Source organism: Ipomoea triloba, chromosome 1, assembly GCF_003576645.1.
Source record: "Ipomoea triloba cultivar NCNSP0323 chromosome 1, ASM357664v1".
NCBI lineage: Eukaryota > Viridiplantae > Streptophyta > Magnoliopsida > Solanales > Convolvulaceae > Ipomoea > Ipomoea triloba.
The window spans coordinates 21669557-21693954 of NC_044916.1; the positions used below are offsets into that span (position 1 = coordinate 21669557).

A 24398-nucleotide genomic window follows, 5' to 3' on the forward strand; every position below is an offset into this window, starting at 1 on the left:
TAATGAGGGGAACTAGTATAGCTTAATAAAGAAGGGTAGGGCCTTTCTTTACACTATTCAAGTCATTAGGCTACCACGAGAGCACACTCAGGCCTTTTGGGAACAGAAGCTAGGAAGAAGAAGAAGAAGAAAATCGAAGAAGGGAAAAGATCCTTTTTAATTATTTGTGGTCTCAGCTCTTGGCTCTCAACCCTTTATTCTCTGTGCCTCTTCTTTCTGCTCCACCTTGGAGTACAGGGGATAATCTAACTTATACCACCATTCTCTATTGTATCATTCAACCTATCAATCTTAGGGAATGTCAATTATGCTTAAGCAATATCATAGACTTAACGTCTATGGATCATAGACGAGACCCACTTCATTGAGTGCTCTTCTGTCACGCCTCCTTAGAGCAATTCCATTAGTGCATTTTTAGCTATAAGATAAAACGCTGCATTGAAATGGAAATATCCAAATTAGTGCTTCTAAGACACAGAAGAAGAAAACCGAACAAGTCCAACCGGAGAAGTTTTGTAATCACAGCATTTGTGTGACAAAACTGTAGTTTTAACTTTAATCTTACGCTTATAGCAAGCTATTAAGTATAAATAATAGGGTAGAGCAGCAAATCCGTTGTTGTTTAGTCGATTAGGATACTCGGCTCTCACCCGAGAGACCCGGGTTTGATTCCCGGCAACGGAAACTCTTTCTACGCTTTGATTTTGCGCCATGCGTTCACTGCGAAGCGGAAAAAGGATATTGGGGTGAGAGAGGCTCGAACTCTCGACCTCAGGATCACTCAAAAGCTATGAGACTTACGCACTGGCCAACTGCTCCACCACCCCATGTTGACACGTAGCTTTTATAGAAGACTATTTTATAGATGTTTTGCTGGAACTTTGGGCTTTTACATTTTAGAGTAGGGGTGTAGTAAATTTAGTAATAATGTGAATAGAGATTAATGAGGGGAACTAGTATAGCTTAAATAAGAAGGGTAGGGCCTTTGTTTACACTATTCAAGGCATTAGGCTACCATGAGAGCACACTCAGGCCTTTTGGGAAGAGAAGCTAGAAAGAAGAAGAAGAAGAAAATCAAAGAAGGGAAAAGATCCTTTTTAATTATTTGTGGTCTCAGCTCTTGGCTCTCAACCCTTTATTCTCTGTGCCTCTTCTTTCTGCTCCACCTTGGAGTACAGGGGATAGTCTAACTTATACCACCATTCTCTATTGTATCATTCAACCTATCAATCTTAGGGAATGTCAATTATGCTTAAGCACTATCATAGACTAAACGTCTATGGATCATAGGCGAGACCCACTTCATTGAGTGCTCTTCTGTCACGCCTTCTTAGAGTAATTCCATTAGTGCATTTTTAGCTATAAGAGAAAACGCTGCATTGAAATGGAAATATCCAAATTAGTGCTTCTAAGACACACAAGAAGAAAACAGAACAAGTCCAACCGGAGCAGTTTTGTAATCACAGCATTTGTGTGACAAAACTGTAGTTTTAACTTTAATCTTACGCTTATAGCAGGCTATTAAGTATAAATAATAGGGTGGAGCAGCAAATCTGTTGTAGTCTAGTCGGTTAGGATACTCGGCTCTCACCCGAGAGACCCGGGTTCGATTCCCGGCAACGGAAACTCCTTTTATGCTTTGATTTTGTACCGCGCGTTCACGGCGGAGGGGAAAAAGGATATTGGGGTGAGAGAGGCTCGAACTCTCAACCTCAGGATCACTCAGAAGCTATGAGACCTACGCGCTAGCCAACTGCGCCACCACCCCATGTTGACACTTAGCTTTTAGAGAAGACTGTTTTATAGATGTTTTGCTGGAATTGTGGGCTTTTATATTTTAGAGCAGGGGTGTAGTAAATTTAGTAATAATGTGAATAGAGATTAATGAGGGGAACTAGTATAGCTTAAATAAGAAGGGTAGGGCCTTTGTTTACACTATTCAAGGCATTAGGCTACCATGAGAGCACACTCAGGCCTTTTGGGAAGAGAAGCTAGAAAGAAGAAGAAGAAGAAAATAAAAGAAGGGAAAAGATCCTTTTTAATTATTTGTGGTCTCAGCTCTTGGCTCTCAACCCTTTATTCTCTGTGCCTCTTCTTTCTGCTCCACCTTGGAGTACATGGGATAGTCTAACTTATACCACCATTCTCTTTTGTATCATTCAACCTATCAATCTTAGGGAATGTCAATTATGCTTAAGCAATATCATAGACTTAACCTCTATGGATCATAGGCGAGACCCACTTCATTGAGTGCTCTTCTGTCACGCCTCCTTAGAGCAATTCCATTAGGGCATTTTTAGCTATAAGATAAAACGCTGCATTGAAATGGAAAAATATCCAAATTAGTGCATCTAAGACACACAAGAAGAAAACAGAACAAGTCCAACCAGAGCAGTTTTGTAATCACAGCATTTGTGTGACAAAACTGTAGTTTTAACTTTCATCTTACGCTTATAGCAGGCTATTAAGTATAAATAATAGGGTGGAGCGGCAAATCTGTTGTAGTCTAGTCGGTTAGGATACTCGGCTCTCACCCGAGAGACCCGGGTTTGATTCTTAGGATACTCGGCTCTCACCCGAGAGACCCGGGTTTGATTCCCGGCAACGGAAACTCTTTCTACGCTTTGATTTTGCGCCATGCGTTCACTGCGAAGCGGAAAAAGGATATTGGGGTGAGAGAGGCTCGAACTCTCGACCTCAGGATCACTATTGGGGTGAGAGAGGCTCGAACTCTCGACCTCAGGATCACTCAAAAGCTATGAGACTTACGCACTGGCCAACTGCTCCACCACCCCATGTTGACACATAGCTTTTATAGAAGACTATTTTATAGATGTTTTGCTGGAACTTTGGGCTTTTACATTTTAGAGTAGGGGTGTAGTAAATTTTGTAATAATGTGAATAGAGATTAATGTGGGGAACTAGTATAGCTTAATAAAGAAGGGTAGGGCCTTTGTTTACACTATTCAAGGCATTAGGCTACCATGAGAGCACACTCAAGCCTTTTGGGAAGAGAAGCTAGGAAGAAGAAGAAGAAGAAAATCAAAGAAGGTAAAAGATCCTTTTTAATTATTTGTTGTCTCAGCTCTTGGATCTCAACCCTTTATTTCCTGTGCCTCTTCTTTCTACTCCACCTTGGAGTACAGGGGATAGTCTAACTTATACCACCATTCTCTATTGTATCATTCAACCTATCAATCTTAGGGAATGTCAATTATGCTTAAGCACTATCATAGACTAAACGTCTATGGATCATAGGCGAGACCCACTTCATTGAGTGCTCTTCTGTCACGCCTTCTTAGAGTAATTCCATTAGTGCATTTTTAGCTATAAGAGAAAACGCTGCATTGAAATGGAAATATCCAAATTAGTGCTTCTAAGACACACAAGAAGAAAACAGAACAAGTCCAACCGGAGCAGTTTTGTAATCACAGCATTTGTGTGACAAAACTGTAGTTTTAACTTTCATCTTACGCTTATAGCAGGCTATTAAGTATAAATAACAGGGTGGAGCAGCAAATTTGTTGTAGTCTAGTCGGTTAGGATACTCGGCTCTCACCCGAGAGACCCGGGTTTGATTCCCGGCAACGGAAACTCTTTTTATGCTTTGATATTGCACCGCGCATTCACGGCGGAGGGGAAAAAGGATAACTCTCAACCTCAGGATCACTCAGAAGCTATGAGACCTACGCGCTAGCCAACTGCGCCACCACCCCATGTTGACACATAACTTTTAGAGAAGACTATTTTATAGATGTTTTGCTGGAACTATGGGCTTTTACATTTTAGAGCAGGGGTGTAGTAAATTTAGTAATAATGTGAATAGAGATTAATGAGGGGAACTAGTATAGCTTAATAAAGAAGGGTAGGGCCTTTGTTTACACTATTCAAGGCATTAGGCTACCATGAGAGCACACTCAGGCCTTTTGGGAACAGAAGCTAGGAAGAAGAAGAAGAACAAAATCGAAGAAGGGAAAAGATCCTTTTTAATTATTTGTGGTCTCAGCTCTTGGCTCTCAACCCTTTATTCTCTGTGCCTCTTCTTTCTGCTCCACCTTGGAGTACATGGGATAGTCTAACTTATACCACCATTCTCTATTGTATCATTCAACCTATCAATCTTAGGGAATGTCAATTATGCTTAAGCACTATCATAGACTAAACGTCTATGGATCATAGGCGAGACCAACTTCATTGAGTGCTCTTCTGTCACGCCTCCTTAGAGCAATTCCATTAGGGCATTTTTAGCTATAAGATAAAACGCTGCATTGAAATGGAAAAATATCCAAATTAGTGCATCTAAGACACACAAGAAGAAAACAGAACAAGTCCAACCAGAGCAGTTTTGTAATCACAGCATTTGTGTGACAAAACTGTAGTTTTAACTTTAATCTTACGCTTATAGCAGGCTATTAAGTATAAATAATAGGGTGGAGCAGCAAATCTGTTGTAGTCTAGTCGGTTAGGATACTCGGCTCTCACCCGAGAGACCCGGGTTTGATTCTCGGCAACGGAAACTTTTTTTATGCTTTGATTTTGCACAACGCGTTAACGGCGGAGCAGAAAAAGGATATTGGGGTGAGAGAAGCTTGAACTCTAAACCTCAAGATCACTCAAAAACTATGAGACCTACGCACTAGCCAACTACGCCACCACCACATATTAACTGATAACTATTAGAGAAGACTATTTTATAGATGTTCTGCTTGGAACTGTGGGCTTTTACATTTTGGAGAAGGGGTGTAGTAAATTTAGTAATAATGTGAATAGAAATTAATGAGGGGAACTAGTATAGCTTAATAGGGCCTTTGTTTACACTATTCAAGGCATTAGGCTACCATGAGAGCACACTCAGGCCTTTTGGGAACAGAAGCTAGAAAGAAGAAGAAGAAGAAAATCGAAAAGGGAAAAGATCCTTTTTAATTATTTGTGGTCTCAGTTCTTGGCTCTCAACCCTTTATTCTCTGTGCCTCTTCTTTCTGCTCCACCTTGGAGTACATGGGATAGTCTAACTTATACCACCATTCTCTATTGTATCATTCAACCTATCAATCTTAGGGAATGTCAATTATGCTTAAGCAATATCATAGACTTAACGTCTATGGATCATAGGCGAGACCGACTTCATTGAGTGCTCTTCTGTCACGCCTCCTTAGAGCAATTCCATTAGTGCATTTTTAGCTATAAGATAAAACGCTGCATTGAAATGGAAATATCCAAATTAGTGCTTCTAAGACACAGAAGAAGAAAACCGAACAAGTCCAACCGGAGCAGTTTTGTAATCACAGCATTTGTGTGACAAAACTGTAGTTTTAACTTTAGTCTTACGCTTATAGCAAGCTATTAAGTATAAATAATAGGCTAGAGCAGCAAATCCGTTGTTGTTTAGTCGATTAGGATACTCGGCTCTCACCCGAGAGACCCGGGTTTGATTCCCGGCAACGGAAACTCTTTCTATGCTTTGATTTTGCGCCATGCGTTCACTGCGAAGCGGAAAAAGGATATTGGGGTGAGAGAGGCTCGAACTCTCGACCTCAGGATCACTCAAAAGCTATGAGACTTACGCACTAGCCAACTGCTCCACCACCCCATGTTGACACGTAGCTTTTATAGCCAACTGCTCCACCACCCCATGTTGACACGTAGCTTTTATAGAAGACTATTTTATAGATGTTTTGCTGGAACTTTGGGCTTTTACATTTTAGAGTAGGGGTGTAGTAAATTTAGTAATAATGTGAATAGAGATTAATGAGGGGAACTAGTATAGCTTAATAAAGAAGGGTAGGGCCTTTGTTTACACTATTCAAGGCATTAGGCTACCATGAGAGCACACTCAAGCCTTTTGGGAAGAGAAGCTAGGAAGAAGAAGAAGAAGAAAATCAAAGAAGGTAAAAGATCCTTTTTAATTATTTGTTGTCTCAGCTCTTGGATCTCAACCCTTTATTTCCTGTGCCTCTTCTTTCTACTCCACCTTGGAGTACAGGGGATAGTCTAACTTATACCACCATTCTCTATTGTATCATTCAACCTATCAATCTTAGGGAATGTCAATTATGCTTAAGCACTATCATAGACTAAACGTCTATGGATCATAGGCGAGACCCACTTCATTGAGTGCTCTTCTGTCACGCCTTCTTAGAGTAATTCCATTAGTGCATTTTTAGCTATAAGAGAAAACGCTGCATTGAAATGGAAATATCCAAATTAGTGCTTCTAAGACACACAAGAAGAAAACCGAACAAGTCCAACCGGAGCAGTTTTGTAATCACAGCATTTGTGTGACAAAACTGTAGTTTTAACTTTCATCTTACGCTTATAGCAGGCTATTAAGTATAAATAACAGGGTGGAGCAGCAAATTTGTTGTAGTCTAGTCGGTTAGGATACTCGGCTCTCACCCGAGAGACCCGGGTTCGATTCCCGGCAACGGAAACTCCTTTTATGCTTTGATTTTGTACCGCGCGTTCACGGCGGAGGGGAAAAAGGATATTGGGGTGAGAGAGGCTGGAACTCTCAACCTCAGGATCACTCAGAAGCTATGAGACCTACGCGCTAGCCAACTGCGCCACCACCCCATGTTGACACATAGCTTTTAGAGAAGACTATTTTATAGATGTTTTGCTGGAACTCTGGGCTTTTACATTTTAGAGCAGGGGTGTAGTAAATTTAGTAATAATGTGAATAGAGATTAATGAGGGGAACTAGTATAGCTTAATAAAGAAGGGTAGGGCCTTTGTTTACACTATTCAAGGCATTAGGCTACCATGAGAGCACACTCAGGCCTTTTGGGAACAGAAGCTAGGAAGAAGAAGAAGAAGAAAATCGAAGAAGGGAAAAGATCCTTTTTAATTATTTGTGGTCTCAGCTCTTGGCTCTCAACCCTTTATTCTCTGTGCCTCTTCTTTCTGCTCCACCTTGGAGTACATGGGATAGTCTAACTTATACCACCATTCTCTATTGTATCATTCAACCTATCAATCTTAGGGAATGTCAATTATGCTTAAGCAATATCATAGACTTAACCTCTATGGATCATAGGCGAGACCCACTTCATTGAGTGCTCTTCTGTCACGCCTCCTTAGAGCAATTCCATTAGGGCATTTTTAGCTATAAGATAAAACGCTGCATTGAAATGGAAATATCCAAATTAGTGCTTCTAAGACACAGAAGAAGGAAACCGAACAAGTCCAACCGGAGTAGTTTTGTAATCACAGCATTTGTGTGACAAAACTGTAGTTTTAACTTTAATCTTACGCTTATAGCAAGCTATTAAGAATAAATAATAGGGTAGAGTAGCAAATCCGTTGTAGTATAGTTGGTTAGGATACTCGGCTCTCACCCGAGAGACCCGGGTTTGATTCCCAGCAACGGAAACTCTTTCTATGCTTTGGTTTTGCGCCGCGCGTTCACGGCGGAGCGGAAAAAGGATATTGGGGTGAGAGAAGCTCGAACTCTCGACCTCAGGATCACTCAGAAGCTATGAAACTTACGCGCTAGCCAACTGCGCCACCACCCCATGTTGACACGTAGCTTTTAGAGAAGACTATTTTATAGATGTTTTGCTGGAACTGTGGGCTTTTACATTTTAGAGTAGGGGTGTAGTAAATTTAGTAATAATGTGAATAGAGATTAATGAGGGGAACTAGTATAGCTTAATAAAGAAGGGTAGGGCCTTTGTTTACACTATTCAAGGCATTAGGCTACCATGAGAGCACACTTAGGCCTTTTGGGAAGAGAAGCTAGGAATAAGAAGAAGAAGAAAATCAAAGATGGTAAAAGATACTTTTTAATTATTTGTGGTCTCAGCTCTTAGCTCTCAACCCTTTATTTCCTGTGCCTCTTCTTTCTGCTCCACCTTGGAGTACAGGGGATAGTCTAACTTATACCACCATTCTCTATTGTATCATTCAACCTATCAATCTTAGGGAATGTCAATTATGCTTAAGCACTATCATAGACTTAACGTCTATGGATCATAGGGGAGACCCACTTCATTGAGTGCTCTTCTGTCACGCCTTCTTAGAGCAATTCCATTAGTGCATTTTTAGCTATAAGATAAAACGCTGCATTGAAATGGAAATATCCAAATTAGTGCTTCTAAGACACACAAGAAGAAAACCGAACAAGTCCAACCGGAGCAGTTTTGTAATCACAGCATTTGTGTGACAAAACTGTAGTTTTAACTTTAATCTTACGCTTATAGCAGGCTATTATGTATAAATAATAAGGTGGAGCAGCAAATTTGTTGTAGTCTAGTCGGTTAGGATACTCGGCTCTCACCCGAGAGACCCGGGTTCGATTCCCGGCAACGGAAACTCTTTTTATGCTTTGATTTTGCACCGCGCATTCACGGTGGAGGGGAAAAAGGATATTACGGTGAGAGAGGCTCGAACTCTCAACCTCAGGATCACTCAGAAGCTATGAGACCTGAGCGCTAGCCAACTGCACCACCACCCCATATTGGCGTGTAGCTTTTAGAGAAGACTATTTGATAGATGTTTTGCTGGAACTGTGGGCTTTTACATTTTAGAGCACGGGTGTAGTAAATTTAGTAATAATGTGAATAGAGATTAATGAGGGGAACTAGTATAGCTTAATAAAGAAGGGTAGGGTCTTTGTTTACACTATTCAAGGCATTAGGCTACCATGAGAGCACACTCAGGCATTTTGGAAAGAGAAGCTAGGAAGAAGAAGAAGAAGAAAATCAAAGAAGGGAAAAAATCTTTTTTAATTATTTGTGGTCTCAGCTCTTGGCTCTCAACCCTTTTCTCTGTGCCTTTTCTTTCTGCTCCACCTTGGAGTACAGGGGATAGTCTAACTTATACCACCATTCTCTATTGTATCATTCAACCTATCAATCTTAGGGAATGTCAATTATGCTTAAGCATTATCATAGACTTAACGTGTATGGATCGTAGGCGAGACCCACTTCATTGAGTGCTCTTCTATTACGCCTCTTTAGAGCAATTCCATTAGTGCATTTTTAGCTATAAGATAAAACGCTGCATTGAAATGGAAATATCCAAATTAGTGCTTCTAAGACACACAAGAAGAAAACCGAACAAGTCCAACCGGAGCAGTTTTGTAATCACAGCATTTGTGTGACAAAACTGTAGTTTTAACTTTCATCTTACGCTTATAGCAGGCTATTAAGTATAAATAACAGGGTGGAAGAGCAAATCCGTTGTAGTCTAGTCGGTTAGGATACTCGGCTCTCACCCGAGAAACCCGGGTTTGATTCCCGGCAATAGAAATTGGTTTTAAACTATAGATGCTTTGCTAGAACTGTGGGTAGGAAAAATAAAAAAAAATACTAAAATCAAAATAATATGAACCATTCATTTCAACAATTAATTATACCAAAATTTTTTTGTTCCAATTTTAAGTACTACTGACTCTGTTACAATGTAGTATCTGTTCATAGCTTCAACTTAATGAAGCACAAAGAGTCAACAGTTGCCTCCACTGATGCTCGAACCCACTCCCATCATCCATGTGGGAGTGTTAACCGGGACACCGGGTGTCACTAGACCACAAGGTCATTGGCACCTAACTTTATTGACTTTTATTATGTTTGTAGGTGTAGATCTATATGTCGTTTTAGATCAGTGTCCACAATATAATATATCTAGAATAATTGGTTGTAATGCATCCTTAATAAATAGGATAGGAATCACAGTATGTCTTGGATCGAAACACTAATAAAGTTCTATAATTTTTCTATACTTAGATAATTTTTATATGGAGCTCTAAAAAAATATTAAAATTAAATGAAATTATAAAATTACAAAAAAGATATGTTTTAGGGAAAAAAATATTGGAGTTATTAAATTCAACTCCAAAAAATAGAAGTACTGAAGTTTAAACAATTTTATACTTTTATATACAAGTAAATATAAGTTAATTACCGTTTTGGTCCCTCGACTATGGCGATGTACCAAATTGGTCCTCAAAATAGACGGCTACTTAACCATCAATTGACGACGGATTAAATCAGATACAAAATAAATAGTTGAGAATTTAATTGGCCAAAATTGGTAGTCGAGAACCAATTTAGTATTTTTGTCATAGTCGAGGGACCAAAACGGTAATAAACTCAACTTAAAAGTAATATAGTTTAATTTGTTCATCAATTAGGTAGATTGTTCTGATTGAAAAGATCACTATTACACAAAATAAGATTTTATTCATTAAAAAGATAAGGGAATTCCTTAGAACTGCAATCAAGGCTTGTTACAAAGGCAACAGAAAATTATACTATGGATCATGGTCCACATTACAATGTAGATCACAGATAAATATTCACAGGGCCGGTCCTAAGCACGGGCGGGATGGGAGACCGCCCAGGGCCCCATGATAGAAGGGGCCCATCCATATATATGTATATGTATACATATATCGACTATAGTGTTATAATTATATTAAAAAATAGAAAATTAGTGTTATAATTATATTAGAAAACAAAAAATTAAGAATAGATGTGATTGCAGGAAGCTGAGAATCGACGCTTAATCAAATAATTTAGAAATAGAATTGACACGGGGAGTTGAGGACACCTAATTATCTTTTATCTATTAGAATCAACACCCTAACCATCTAACCCATTCGTCTGCTTCAATAAAAAAAATGTCCAATTCGATTAATCAACGATTATTCATTTGTTTGTCAGTTTGGGCCGCATTGTCCGTTGTAACTTGTAAGTTTTATTCTATTTGTAATTTGTTATGTCTTTATTTCCTATTCAACACAACACACCTATAGGGCAGTAGGGATTTAGTGCTATAAATCTATAATCCCCTAATGAGTAATGTATATTTGAATAATGAATTTTGTTGATTTCTGTAATTCTAGAATTTTGTGATTTCTGTAATTCTAGAATTTTTCATAACACGTAGAATTTTTTTTTCATGATTACTTTTGTATTTAAAAAATGTTGAAAATTTTCTAATAGTATTTCATGATATTAGATATTATTATTTTTTAGTATTATTACATTTAAATTTTAGTTTTTCATATAAGTGGCCCATTTTTTAATTTTCGCCCAGGACCTCTAAACTGGTTGGACCGGCCCTACACATATACTACATTCTCATATTATAAGGCGACTCCCTAATATTGATGGGAATCTTTCAAGGTAACCCTGAAATTAGTCCCTTCAAGAAAGCTCTTAATTATGGAGATTTTACTTGCCTCACAGAAAGTCCTAACCTGGCATGCATGTTAAGAGTATCACCTCCATATAAATATAAATCTAATAAGAGTCAATAAAGTTAATCACCTAATGAGAATAAAAAAAATAAAAATTAGTGTAATTGTTTATTGAAATGAATGATTCATATTATTTTGATTTTAGTATATTTTATTATTTTCCTACTTTACCCTCTATTATATCATTTATTTTTCTTAAATACCCAGCATTCAGTCCGTGTAAACTTTAATAATGGAATATTCTGTTAACTATTTATTATTCTTAACTTACTCAATAATTTTTATAAGGAAAGTTTTAAGTTCAAACCTCATCCTACAAACCTAATAAGAGACAATAAGGTTAGGCCCTTAATGGGAACTAAAAAAATGTTGGTGTAATTTGTTTGTTGAGCCAATAAGGTTAGGCCCCTAACGGGAACTAAAATATGTTGGTGTAATTGATCCAAATACTAACGGATGTTTGTTGTTCATATTATTTTGATTTTAGATTATTTTATTAATTTTTCTACTTTATGCTCTATTATATCATTTATTTTTCTTTAATAACCATGCATTCTATCAGTGTAGACTTTAGTAATGGAAAATTCCGTTAACTATTTATTATTCTTAACTTACTTATTGATTGGTTTCAAAAAAAAAAAAACTTACTTATTGATTTTTATAAGGAATGTCTTATGTTCGAACCCATCCCAATCAAAATTGACATAATTGTTAAACATATGCTATGAATATGTTAGAGTGTATTACAAAAAAATATTATATAAAATTTAACATGACCTTTGGTCAGTTAATTAAAATCACGCATTATTCATCATTGATGAAACAGTACACCTAATTTACAGTATATATTCAACACACACGAGAAACTATGCCTATTATCATTAATGTCTTTTTGGGGAAGGAGGATTTGGTTCTGCGTTTTAATGTGCAATGCGCCAAGGCACTAAAATTGCAGTGAAGCACACCAGGGGACTAGATTAAATCAAGAACTCATTTCTGGCGAAAATGGCAACAAGATGAAGTACACATCACGCCGATTAATAAGATTTTGTGTTGCAAAAATTATGCTTTGATACTATCCAATGAGGGTGCTTCCCTCTAAAACTACTATTGTACCAATTAATTTTTTGAAAAATTATGTCACAGGTCATAGTTATGCATTCTTAAAATATTTACTTTTATAAAAATTTTGATAATCTTATATTGATATACGCTAGAATACCGAATGATATTTTGATAAATTTTTAAAACACTAATTTAAAAATACACATTGGGCATTGGACTATTCGTACAATGCACGTGTGGTAACTTGTTGAAAAAATAAGAGAGAACATATAGATTTATAGAATCGTGAGTTAGGACGTTAGAGTAGCTAATTGATTGAATTCGATCTTTTAGTGTGGTTTTATCCATATAACTAATCATGCACGATTCTAATAGTCATTATATATATATACACGCCACTTGGACCTTCGATTTCGAATTGCAGATTTGAGAATAAAGTTGGAGGAAGCTTGCACAAATACTATTTGATTTTGACATATATGGTAGCAAGGTAAGTGTAAAAGTTCTAACGAAAATTAACAAATCTATCACTCACTAGGATAAATTAAAATTACAACCAATATATAAAATTGAAAGTCAAGTCTATAATTTTTGTTAGAGTTAATTCCAGCGATGGTCCTCCGACTATGTTGATTTTCCAAAATTATTCTCCGACTTTTAATTTGGACAATTTAGGTCCATTTACTTTTAAATTCTTTCCAATGTTGGTCCTTTCGTCAAATTTTAGTTAAATTGAGGTCAAATGAAGGGGTAAAATCCTCTGTTCACTTGTATACTCGTATTTCTTCTGTCCTATACGCTATATATATGAATATAATATCAGTCGAAGAGACATCGAATGAGATTATATGGCTTCGATTGAGACTTCGACTGAGATTATATTCATACATACAGCGTATAGGATAGGAGAAATACGAGTAATAATACACTAAACATGTGAACGGGCAATTTTACCCCTTCATTTGACCTCAATTTAACCAAAATTTGACGAAAGGACCAACATTGGAAAGAATTTGAAAGTCAAGGGACCTAAATTGTCCAAATTAAAAGTCGGAGACTAATTTTGGAAAATCAACATAGTCGGAAGACCATTGCTGGAATTAACTCATTTTTTTTAAAATAAAATAAAATTAAATTAAAACAACTAAACTAAAACGATATATTGTCACGCATTCCTTCCAAAAGCATTATAAATTAGGTCGTGCCTCAATTCGGGAATTTCTAAAGATTTCTTTTTTTGAAAAATCCGACATAATAATATAATGAAAAATATTCTTTGCTTCCGAAGGAAAACGATGCTTTAACATCTTTTGCACTCTCAGTCCAAGATGTTGATGTGATGGAAAAAAATACTCCGTATGCAACAATTTTTATTTTTATTTAAAGATAAAATAATGGACTAAAAGCTAAAAAATGCAATTGTTAAAAAAATCAAATTTCAAATTTATAAAATTAAAGTGTCAAATAAGCCATGAAAGTTGTATGGTTTATACAATTAGACTATCGAACAAAAACAGTGTACAATTAAAACATTAAACATGCAAAAATGTGCAATTATCATTTTTACATGTTACTCCAAGTAAAACAAGTTAAATTAATGACTTGGCATTTAATATAATTAATTTTAAAATATTAGTGCTCATGTGAACAGTTATATGGTAATAACTAATAACATGTCAAGTTATGTATATATAAAAATTTATTTAAATTGTTATTTTAAAAAAGAAAGACTTCAGACAATCAGACGGAGGATGCAACCAAGGCTACCTAACAGTGATGTGGCAGTAACATGTCAAGTTATGTATACAAAATTATTTTAATTATTATTTAAAAAAAAAAGAATACAGAAAACCAAACGAAGGAGGCAACCATGGCTACCTCCTCTTCGTCCAATCTACACAAAAGGGAGGCAGCCATGATTGCCCCTTCTTCGTCCTAAACCCCAATTTTATTTTATTTAATTTTTTTCAAAATCCTATCCTCCGTCGGCGGAGGAGGCGAGTGGCGACGCCTCCTTCTACATAGACGGAGGAGGAGGTTGCCTCCTCAATCTATGTAGAACGAAGGAGGACACCTCCTCCGTCGATCTGGACGGGGAGGCTTTGTTTTGTTTTGTTTTTTAATTTTTTAAATAAAAATAAATATTATATTATACTTGTTAAATAATTAAAGAATAAATTATTTTATGTTTCATGTGGCATACTAAATTAAAAGTTTATCGGCAACTTGTTATTACTTACCTATTAATAATGTCAATTGCACACATTTTTAGTGTTAAATAGTTTAGTTACACACTTTTTTATTCAATGGTCTAATTGCAAAAACCATACAAGTTCAATGGTCTATTTGACACTTTTTCCTTTAAAATATACTCAACCTAAAATTTTAATTATTTTAAAGAAATTCTATATTGTAAAAGGAATTGTGTCATTTTCGTAAATAGTGAAAAAATACCATTCTATTTAATTCATAAAGATATGACTATCTATTTTATTTATAGTAGTCGGTACTCTCACTTTTCACCAATATAAAATTTCACTTGTTTTCATGTATTAATGTAGACAGTTGATACAATCCCCTGTTGACTCCACAAGACATTTTAGAGTGGTACTTAAGTTATGACCAAATCTCCGCTCTTATGTTAGTTTTTGTGATGGAGTTAGAATCTTAGCTTAAGTGTCATATCATTTGGTGCTCTTATTGAGAGTCCGGCACATGACCGGAATTTTTCGGTGCTTGAAGTTGTCCTCTCGTCTGGTTCGTGCCGGGCAAAAGAGCTACCTAAGCTAGTGCAAAGGTGAATCTGAAGCGCACGCGAGTGACTCAGAAGTTACTGTTATGGTTGTTGACAAAGACTAGAGCGACTACTTAGTTCATATTCACAAAAAGGTACTCCATCTGTCCTATTTTATTTGTCATACTTACTATTCATTGGTCAAACCAACACTTTATTCTTTGTTTATTTTCTTTATTATTTTTACTTATATTTAAATTTTATTATTTGTGTTTAATAATACTTTTAGTATAGTTTCTAAATATATAAATTTTGTATATTAATACTAAACTTATAATATTATAAAAACTTGAATTAAGAATAACTTCAGTCCAGTCTCATTAACCGAACCAGACATATAAAATGGTACGGATGGAATAATATCTTTTTGCTCAAAATGGTTAACGATGCATGTTGATCTCGGATTACTTGACTTAATTATTCTTGACCTCCTTTCTAATGATGTTTAACAAATCTTGATTGTTTTTTTTTTTTTTTTTTTTTGATAGAAGAAGAGGGAAAACCCCAAAAAAACAGAAAACTATAGCCCATGGCTCCTCCTACTATGAGGGATACGCCTCTGGTACTGAACCCCCAACCGATCATCGAAAAGCAAATCGCGCAACTCAATAGGCACCTCGTGGAGCACGAGGAAATCAGTATGAAGATCCAGAGCCTTCTTAGCCAGCGAATCCGCCAATCTATTCTGCTCCCTGAAAATATGTTTGAAAATAACCTCATCGAAGCCATTCACCTCTGTTCGGCATCGCTGGATAATATTAGAAACATTTCCATTAGCACAAGTGTTTAGCCGCAAGAAATTAATCACGCGTTGGGAATCAATTTCCACGATCAACTTCCTGACTCCCAGGCGAGACGCTAGTTGCAGACCATGGAGAACACCCCAAGCCTCAGCCAACTCAGGTGTGCATGTACCAACTTTGTGTATAAAACCCCCTCTCCATTCCCCAGTGTGATCTCGTAATGCTCCTCCGCAGCCCGCCAAAGCACGGACCGTAGAACAGCTACCATCCACATTGACTGTCATCCATCCATTTTCCGGCGGATTCCATGAAACCGCAGCAACAGCAGGATGAGCAGACGGTGAACCTGAGTGGGAACGTGCAGCAAACGCAGTCTCCACCTCCTTCTCTTTCTGTGAGAGCCACACCAGCTTTCGCTCCATCGGAACATCATTCCCTTCAAAAATCGCCTCGTTGCGCCATCTCCATATCCACCATAGCCGTATTATGAACCGCGATTGCCAATCAGCTCGTAAACCCATCGATGCGTCTCCCTTAAGGTTTGTTTGCAGCCACTCATCCCAGCTCAAATTCTCAAGAATTCCGCGAGCTTTCGGACCCAGGACCGCATTCCAGATACCCATAGCCTTTGGACAACGGCGAAAAAGGTGCTCCATGTCTTCCTGCTCACCTGCACAAACACCACAGAATGTATTAAACGTAAGATAACGGCGAGCCCTCTCAACGTTTGTCATAATACGGCCATGCTTGACCAGCCAAGCGAAAACGCAAAAACGAAAAGGCACTTTAAGACCCCAAACGCGTAACCAATCGGTCGCGTCCTGAGATTTGGGCGAAGAAAGAATGAACTCATAAGCAGAAGCCACCGAGAAACTCCCGTCATGTTCTAGATACCAATCAAAATCGTCCTCCTTACGAGTATCATCTGACAAAACATAAGCAGCCAACTTTTGCAGGATCTCCGAAGGAAGTAGATCCCGGAGATGGTCCCACTTCCAACCCCTACCTTCCTCCCAATACTCATTGACAGGAGCATAAAGAACCGGGAGATTCAGCGGAGTGTTCAGCAATTGTCGAAGTGGGTAGGGGGTTAGCCAACTATCCATCCAAAATCTAGTCGATTCTCCATTGCGCACGGACCTGACCGTTCCAGCTTCAAGAAACGGGGATGCTGCAATAACACCTTTCCACGCATTAGAGTGCAAAGACGACCGACCATACTTGTATTTCCCAGTCAAAATACGAGCCCAAAGGGAATCCTTTTCTTGTTGCAAGTGCCACCGAAGTTTAACCATAAAAGCCAAGTTGAGCTCCTGTAGTTTACGAATGCCTAGACCACCATCAGATATTGGACTAGCAATTGTGTCCCATCTAATTAGATGCATTCAGTAAACGGTGTCCCCCTGACCATCATTCCCCCAAACAAAGCGGCGTATGCTCCGTTCGATCGCTTGGCACACACCTTTGGGGATAACCATAGTCTGCATAGTGTACGAAGGAATAGCATTCAACACAGCTTTAGATAGAGTGATTCTTCCTGCCAACGATAGAGTTTTTGCCCTCCATCCATCCAAACGGTAATTTATTCTATCCAACAAAGCCGCATAGGATTTACTAGTCACACGTCCATGAATAGAAGGAACCCCCAGATATCGCCCTAAGTCATCGGTTCTCTCAATATTGAGCTTTTGCGATATCTCCTTCGCAAGTTGACGATCCGTGTTCTTAGAGAAATAGACCTGAGATTTAGCATAGCTAATCCGTTGGCCTGAAGCAGTGCAAAACGGATACAGACATTCCTTAATGATATCCACCTGCTCGATAGAAACCTCCGCAAACAACACCATATCATCCGCGAAACAAAGGTACGAAAGAGTTGGGCAGTCAGGAGCAAGTTTGATCCATTTCCACTCTCCAAAATCGACCTTAAGAGCAATTAATTGACTGAGTTTCTCCAACGCCATGACGAAAATCGCCGGAGACATAGGGTCGCCTTGGCGTATACCTTGCGATGGGCAAAACTGGGACAGCCTCTCACCATTCCAATTAATTGACAAACGAGATGACCGGATCCAATGCATAATTACCCTGATCCACCGTCATTCGAAACCAATCTCTCGTAGCACAGATTCAATAAAATCCCAAGAAAGGCGATCATAAGCCTTCTCAAAATCTAATTTGATAGCCATAAAACCAGTCAAACCTTTCTTCAATCTCATAGAGTGCATCACCTCCTGATAAATAATAACATTATCTGAAATTTGTCTCCCCGGGACAAAAGAACTTTGAAAAGGACCAACCAGAGTAGGGAGAATACGCTTTAACCGATTCGTAATGGTTTTGGTAATCACTTTGTAGTTCACATTACACAAACTGATTGGACGAAACTGCATAATGGTCTCAGGCGAAGCAACCTTAGGTATAAGAGCAAGAATGGTGTCGTTAACACCACTCGGCAGGCTTCCCGTTTCTACGGCTTTCTGAACGAAAGTATAGACATCGTCCCCAACCGTCTCCCACATTTGCTGGTAGAACGCCGCATGTAACCCGTCAGGCCCCGGGGCTTTAAAAGGAGCCATTTCAAAAACGGCCCGGCGAACTTCATCCTTTGTTATTCCCATGTTAAAAACTCGCCATTCCTCCACCGGAACCAGCGGGAAAGCACCCTCCAAAACAGTGGCTCGCATCGAATCTGAATAGTCCGAAAAAAGGGAAATATAATAATCACGAACATGAGATTTGAGTTGTTCGTTATCTGAAATCCATTCCCCACTATCCAGCCATAGACTAGATACATTATTATGCGACTTGCGGATCATAACAGCGGTGTGATAGTATTTGGTATTGCGATCCCCGGACACAATCCAATCCTCTCGAGATCTTTGGAACCACAGTAGTTCTTTTTGGTAGAGAATTTCTTGATACTCCGCAATAAGTTTCTTCTCCAACTTCACTAGGCCCCCATGCATATGTTGAGGTAATTGGCGCTGAATCCCTTCTAGGCGCGCAAGAGTTTGTCGCTTGCGATGCAAGATATTGCCAAAAACGCACTTGTTCCAACCTGAAAGTGCATCAGAAGCAGCGTTAATATTATCCGTGAGCTGGTGATTCTGTCGCCAGGAATTCCGAACCACTTCCGCCCACCGACTATCGGTTAACCAAGCCGCTTGGAGGCGAAAAGGAGCTCCACCATTACGAGGAGATATAGCCTCCGTTGTAACAAGAAGTGGGGCGTGATCCGAAGCTATTCGGGGAAGGTGCACCACCGTGGCGTCCGGGAAGCGATGCCGCCATGCGATGTTGCAAAGGGCTCGGTCTAGCCTAGCCCCTTTAGCATAACCAGACTGATCACTTTTCATCCACGTAAGTTTAGGCCCACTGAACCCCATATCAATGAGGCCCCCAGCATGAATCCAATCGGTAAAGTCTGTATTTCTCTACAAAGAAGAGATAGAATAATTAGAAGTCTCCTCTTGGGAAATAACAGAATTAAAATCACCTGCCACCATAAACGGGCCCTGAATGCCCATCTTCGTCATGTCAAGCTCCTCCCACAGGCGTTTGCGTAGATGGTGAGTCGGGCTGCCATACACTACCGCATAAAACCAACAGTCTTGGCAACCTTCCCTAACCTGCAGAAGAATAAACTGAGGGTGAGTAGCAAGGACATCAACTTGAACACCCTCATTCCAAAAAACCCAAATACCCCCGCTAAAACCCACTGCCTCCACTCGAATCCAGTTTGAGTAGCCTAGTTTTTTGCAAATAGCAGTCGCCTGAGTGCCGGAGACCTTGGGTTCAACAAGACCAAGAACGTCGAGTTTATGTGTGCGGATAAGAGTTTGAAGAACGCGGTGGATAGCTCTCCCACCAGCGCCTTGACAATTCCAGATGATGCTCTTCATAAACAAACAACGAAAGGAAGAAAAACCAACAAAAACCGTCAGGAAAAAAACCACTAAAAACCACTAAAAACAAAATCGCAGTTGTCTTCTATTTCCATGACCACATCGCCTTCGTTATCAAAATCTTTTGGAGGGTCCTCGTGGTGCTCCTGCGTAGAGCAGTCGTCAATAAGCACAGTAGCAGTTGCGGCCTCCCCTGTACTGACGCGAGTGGACTCAATCAAGCTCCCCCCTTTCTCGCCACGGACAACCACATGTTCATCTTCCTCCGCAGCCCTCCTTGAACTAGATCCTCTATGCCCCGCTCCTCCCGTAGATACCCTGTCTCTCACCGGCACAGTAGGGGCTGCAGGCTCATTCACAATTTGCTTCTCGGCTGCTATACATTTGGTCGTCATGATCTGCCCCCCATGGACTGCACAGGAGTAGTCGGATGTGGAGTCGTAGTATTATTTCCTGTGCTATTGGCGTGTGGAATGGAGGCCGATTGATCCGCAACATCACCTAATTCTTGGGTGGCGTCATCATCAGTACCGTCCAACAAAGCATATCTCGAACCCGAGATGTTCGATGTGGATTTCGCAACAGCTGACTTGTCTCGATTTCCCGACATCTCCCCTTGTCGCACATTTCCAACCTACCGCCCTTCCAACCTACGATCCTTGCGTGTAACAATCATCCAAGAGCCATAAGGAGTAGTGCCCGGCTTTAATTGTTCAGCTCGCGAGCACCCCCCAGCAGGAGGTGCACTACCGTCCCTTCTGACTTCCTCACTAGCAGGAGTTGTCTCGGTTTGAACATAAGGGATCGTGGGACAATTTTCTTGACGGTGACCATATAAACCACACGAAAAACAAACAAGGTGCATGCCTTCATACGCAACCTGCCACACTTTATCTTCCAAAGTAAAACGTGAAATCAACGGCTTTGTAAGATCGATTTCAACGCATACCCGCGCGAATTTACCACGGGAAACCAGACTCGTAGTATGATCAACCCTAACAGTACGCCCAAGTTTATTCCCAATTTTGCGCATAGTAAGCAGGTTATAATATTCGACCGGGAGATTCGGAAAGCAAATCCACACCAAGACCTTCTCCGTTCTGTCCGTTGTGGGATCGAAGTTTGGAACCCATTGCTTCACGATCAGGTAATGGTCAAGCACCATCCACGGGCCTTCAAACATCGCAAATTCAAGGTCATCAACCGACCCAAACTTTACCAAGAAGTAATCATTTTCCAAAGCAATTAGTTCGAGTCGACTCTTCGGTTTCCACATGGAGTTCAAGCGCCGTAACAGATAAGCATACCCCACTCTCCGACCCATAACCTTAATAATCAGGGATTTTCGCCACGGTTCCCTGATATGAGCCTTTTCCGTCTCCGTTAACCGGATAGTAGGGCACGTTGGATCATCATCATCCTCTTCCGGATCCACCTCATCGTCCTCCCCCAACCCATTTGATCCAGTCCCATTCGCAATCAGAAAGGGGGCAGTATCCGAACCCGAGCCAACTACGGACTCCAAGTAGGAGCGATGTTGCGCCACTCCATTGCTAGCCTGAGGAATCTGCTCCATAGGAACCGTTGATGATTGCCCGACCCTCGCCGGATGACCATTCGGATCCTCCATCCCCTGCAAATCAGCGCTGTCAACCGGCGTCTCCGACACTAGTTCAGGAACAGGGAGCGGTTCTGAGGCAACATCAGGCGCCATCCCCGCCTCCGGTGAATCCATCGGGACATCCGCCGAAACAGGCGTAGGATTCCCTAACACATAATCGCCCAGATCCATCGCTTTGAGCCCTAGATTCTCAGCATAAACTTTCTTTTTCTTAGTACTACGCTCAAGAAGATCTTGGTCTTCCGCAGAGCGATCAGAAGAGAGAATTTTACCGTTGTTGTTCGCCATTCTTGCCGAATTACAAATCTTGATAGTTGATTGTGTTGGAGTGAATTAGTCACGTTAATTATATTTTATTTTCTTTTTTTCAGAAGAAAAAAAAAAGTAAACAGTTTTGACTTTCAAATATCTTGCTCATTACTGTCATGCCAGTAAACAATTTTGACCTTCAATTTTTTTGCTCATTACTGTCGTGCGTTATGGAAAGAAAAAGGTGGCATTAATGTGTCTGCTAACATCGTGCGTATAAAGCAAATTGAGACAGTTATGTTGGACCGACTTCAGTGATAAAGTGTAACTGCGCTAACGTGTTAATTTTGCTAAATGCATACTTCTTTTCTTATTATTAAATACTTGTCATATTCAAATTTTATCCAACATACCACAATTGAGGAGGCCCGCGGGAAAATCAAGGGAATTAAATGAGATTGCCACTTTTTATTTTGCATATAAAATATCGAAACTGAAGAAGTTATATATGTTGGACTCCGTTATTGTGTTAGAGCATCCTTATTAATGGTGTTTTTTCGCGGTTATTGAGGAGTTTGTAAGTGTGATGAGGAGTTAATGGTGTTTTTATAAATATGATTTATAAAAAATAATAATAGTAATAATGCACATTGTCAGGCGCGCCACTGCACGCGCTCGCTGGGCGCATAAAGTGATAGCCACGCATGGCTGTCACAAGTTGTATTGAAAGCAGTGGGGCTTAAATTCTCTGCAATATTTCTTCATTTGCAGAACATACTTCTTCCTTCTCTCTCCCTCACCTCTCTCTTCCATGTTGGATTCAATCTGACATGATCCACACCAATAACTATCGGTGTGGATGCTCTTAGACTAGATAGAATTCCATTCTTGTACTTGTATTTATTTGTATAGTTCTCTTTCAATGATTATTTCAGACTTTCAGTTCTCATATGATATTAGTAGTTTTAGGTTTCACTATGGCAACTAAATCTCTGGACTTGAAAGACAGCTCTATTTGTTGGAGTCTTCTCCGAACGGACTGTTTCTAAGATTGTTGCTTCTATTTTCTGCGGTGGTGAACAATTCGTTATTCATTGCCCATCACTTTGTTTCTATCAAAATTACTGTTCGGAATTATCCGTTTTGGCGAACACAGTTGGTCGCTTTCTTGCATGGTCAAAACCTTTTACGATTTGTTGATGGATCCATACTATGTCCAGCCGTGGTGCAAGTGCCACCTGAAAATACTGCAGCTATTCAATCTGATTTAGGGAGAGAATATAAAAGGTTGCATTCCAATCTGTCTAATCTTGGTATTGTTTAACCCTCATCGTATATATAAAGATGAAACATACCACGCAAAAAATACTAAAAGCATCTTTATATGAAGAAAACTCGTAACAAAATTTAATAGTCATTATTTTGATCCAAAGACTAAAATTACAATTTACTTGAAATTTTATAAAACATATTACAACAATAAAAGGTTATTAAGAATTGAACAAAAAAGACTAGTAAAGAGTAATAAGAATTCAAAACACAATGTTCCCTACACAAAATATAATATAATCAGTCCAATAACAATAACAACAAGAAGAAGAAGTTAAAAATTAAAGAGTGAAGATAAAAACCATAATAGCAAGAAAGCTTTATTAATTTTGGAAACGGACAGGACCCAAGCAGTGCCAGTGGGCCAATATGATTGCACCATGAATGCATGCATGGCCCCATTATACTCATTCTACCATAAAAGTTTTGCTGCAATTTTTAGTGTTTATCATAATTATGTTGTCCTTCCTCATCATGTACTGATGCTGGCTGCCTGGCTGCTACACATGCCACCATATCATGTCATTATTCCAGCTATTTGAATGTGTTAATCATTTGTATGTGTTACGATGATGACCGGTATTTAATATACATTATGATACTTGCAAGCTAGATATATCGGGTTTTATATTAATAAAGTTATATGCTATGGTGTTGGAAAACAAGGGTTCAAATTTTCAAATCTATGTGGGTGTTGTGTGTGTGTGTGTCATATATATATATATATATATGATCACATGTGAATTAGTTCCTATGTGAGAATTAGTTCATATTTTTCCACTTGTGTTTTTTAAAGAGTTAATTCCAGTAATGGTCCCCCGACTATGCTAATTTTCCAAAATTAGTCCTCGTCTTTTAATTTGGACGAAATAAACTCTTGACTATGAGATTTGTTCCACCATTGATCCTTCCGTTAACCAACCGTTAGATAGATGTTAGTGAAGGGCTAAAAGAGTCATTTCCTTTGCTATGTTTCTTCTTCATGAAAAGGGTCATTTTCGCTGACCTCTGCGGGACTTCTTCCCGGACTGGGCAAAACCAGGTTCGATGGGGAAGCAGTACTTCCTAGGACTAGAGAAAGTCTTAGGAGGCTCAGGTGATCCGGCATACCCCGGTGGACCTATCTTCAACCCCCTTGGATTTGGAAAGGATAATCAATGAAGGATTTGAAGCTGAAGGAAGTGAAGAATGGAAGATTGGCAATGTTGGCCACCTTGGGATACTTCATCCAAGGTTTGGTGACTGGTGTTGGCCCATACCAAAACCTTCTTGACCATTTGGCTGCTCCTGTCAACAACAACATCTTGACCAACCTTAAATTCCACTAAACTTGTAGCAAACCACCATTTCTTCTTCACATATATGTAACATCATCTGTCGACATTATTTTGCATGCCATCTGTATTCCACAAGGACATGTACCAATTGAAACCCTGCAACAAATTTGAACGGAAGGACCATTGTTGGAACAAATTTGAAAGTC

The 24398-nt window shown here is 39.2% G+C and overlaps 6 non-coding genes across 6 annotated transcripts; all 6 read left to right on the top strand.

Annotated features, from left to right (window-relative positions):
* Positions 1-1552: 1552 nt before the first annotated feature.
* On the top strand, positions 1553-1625 carry TRNAE-CUC. The gene has a single exon. It is a non-coding gene; the product is annotated as a tRNA-Glu (tRNA).
* A 1895-nt stretch (positions 1626-3520) lies between these two features.
* TRNAE-CUC lies at positions 3521-3593 on the top strand. Its single transcript has one exon. It is a non-coding gene; the product is annotated as a tRNA-Glu (tRNA).
* An 850-nt stretch (positions 3594-4443) lies between these two features.
* On the top strand, positions 4444-4516 carry TRNAE-CUC. Its single transcript has one exon. It is a non-coding gene; the product is annotated as a tRNA-Glu (tRNA).
* Positions 4517-6357: 1841 nt separating this feature from the next.
* TRNAE-CUC lies at positions 6358-6430 on the top strand. Its single transcript has one exon. It is a non-coding gene; the product is annotated as a tRNA-Glu (tRNA).
* Positions 6431-8239: 1809 nt separating this feature from the next.
* On the top strand, positions 8240-8312 carry TRNAE-CUC. Its single transcript has one exon. It is a non-coding gene; the product is annotated as a tRNA-Glu (tRNA).
* An 866-nt stretch (positions 8313-9178) lies between these two features.
* Positions 9179-9251, top strand: TRNAE-CUC. The gene has a single exon. It is a non-coding gene; the product is annotated as a tRNA-Glu (tRNA).
* The last annotated feature ends 15147 nt before the right edge of the window (positions 9252-24398 follow it).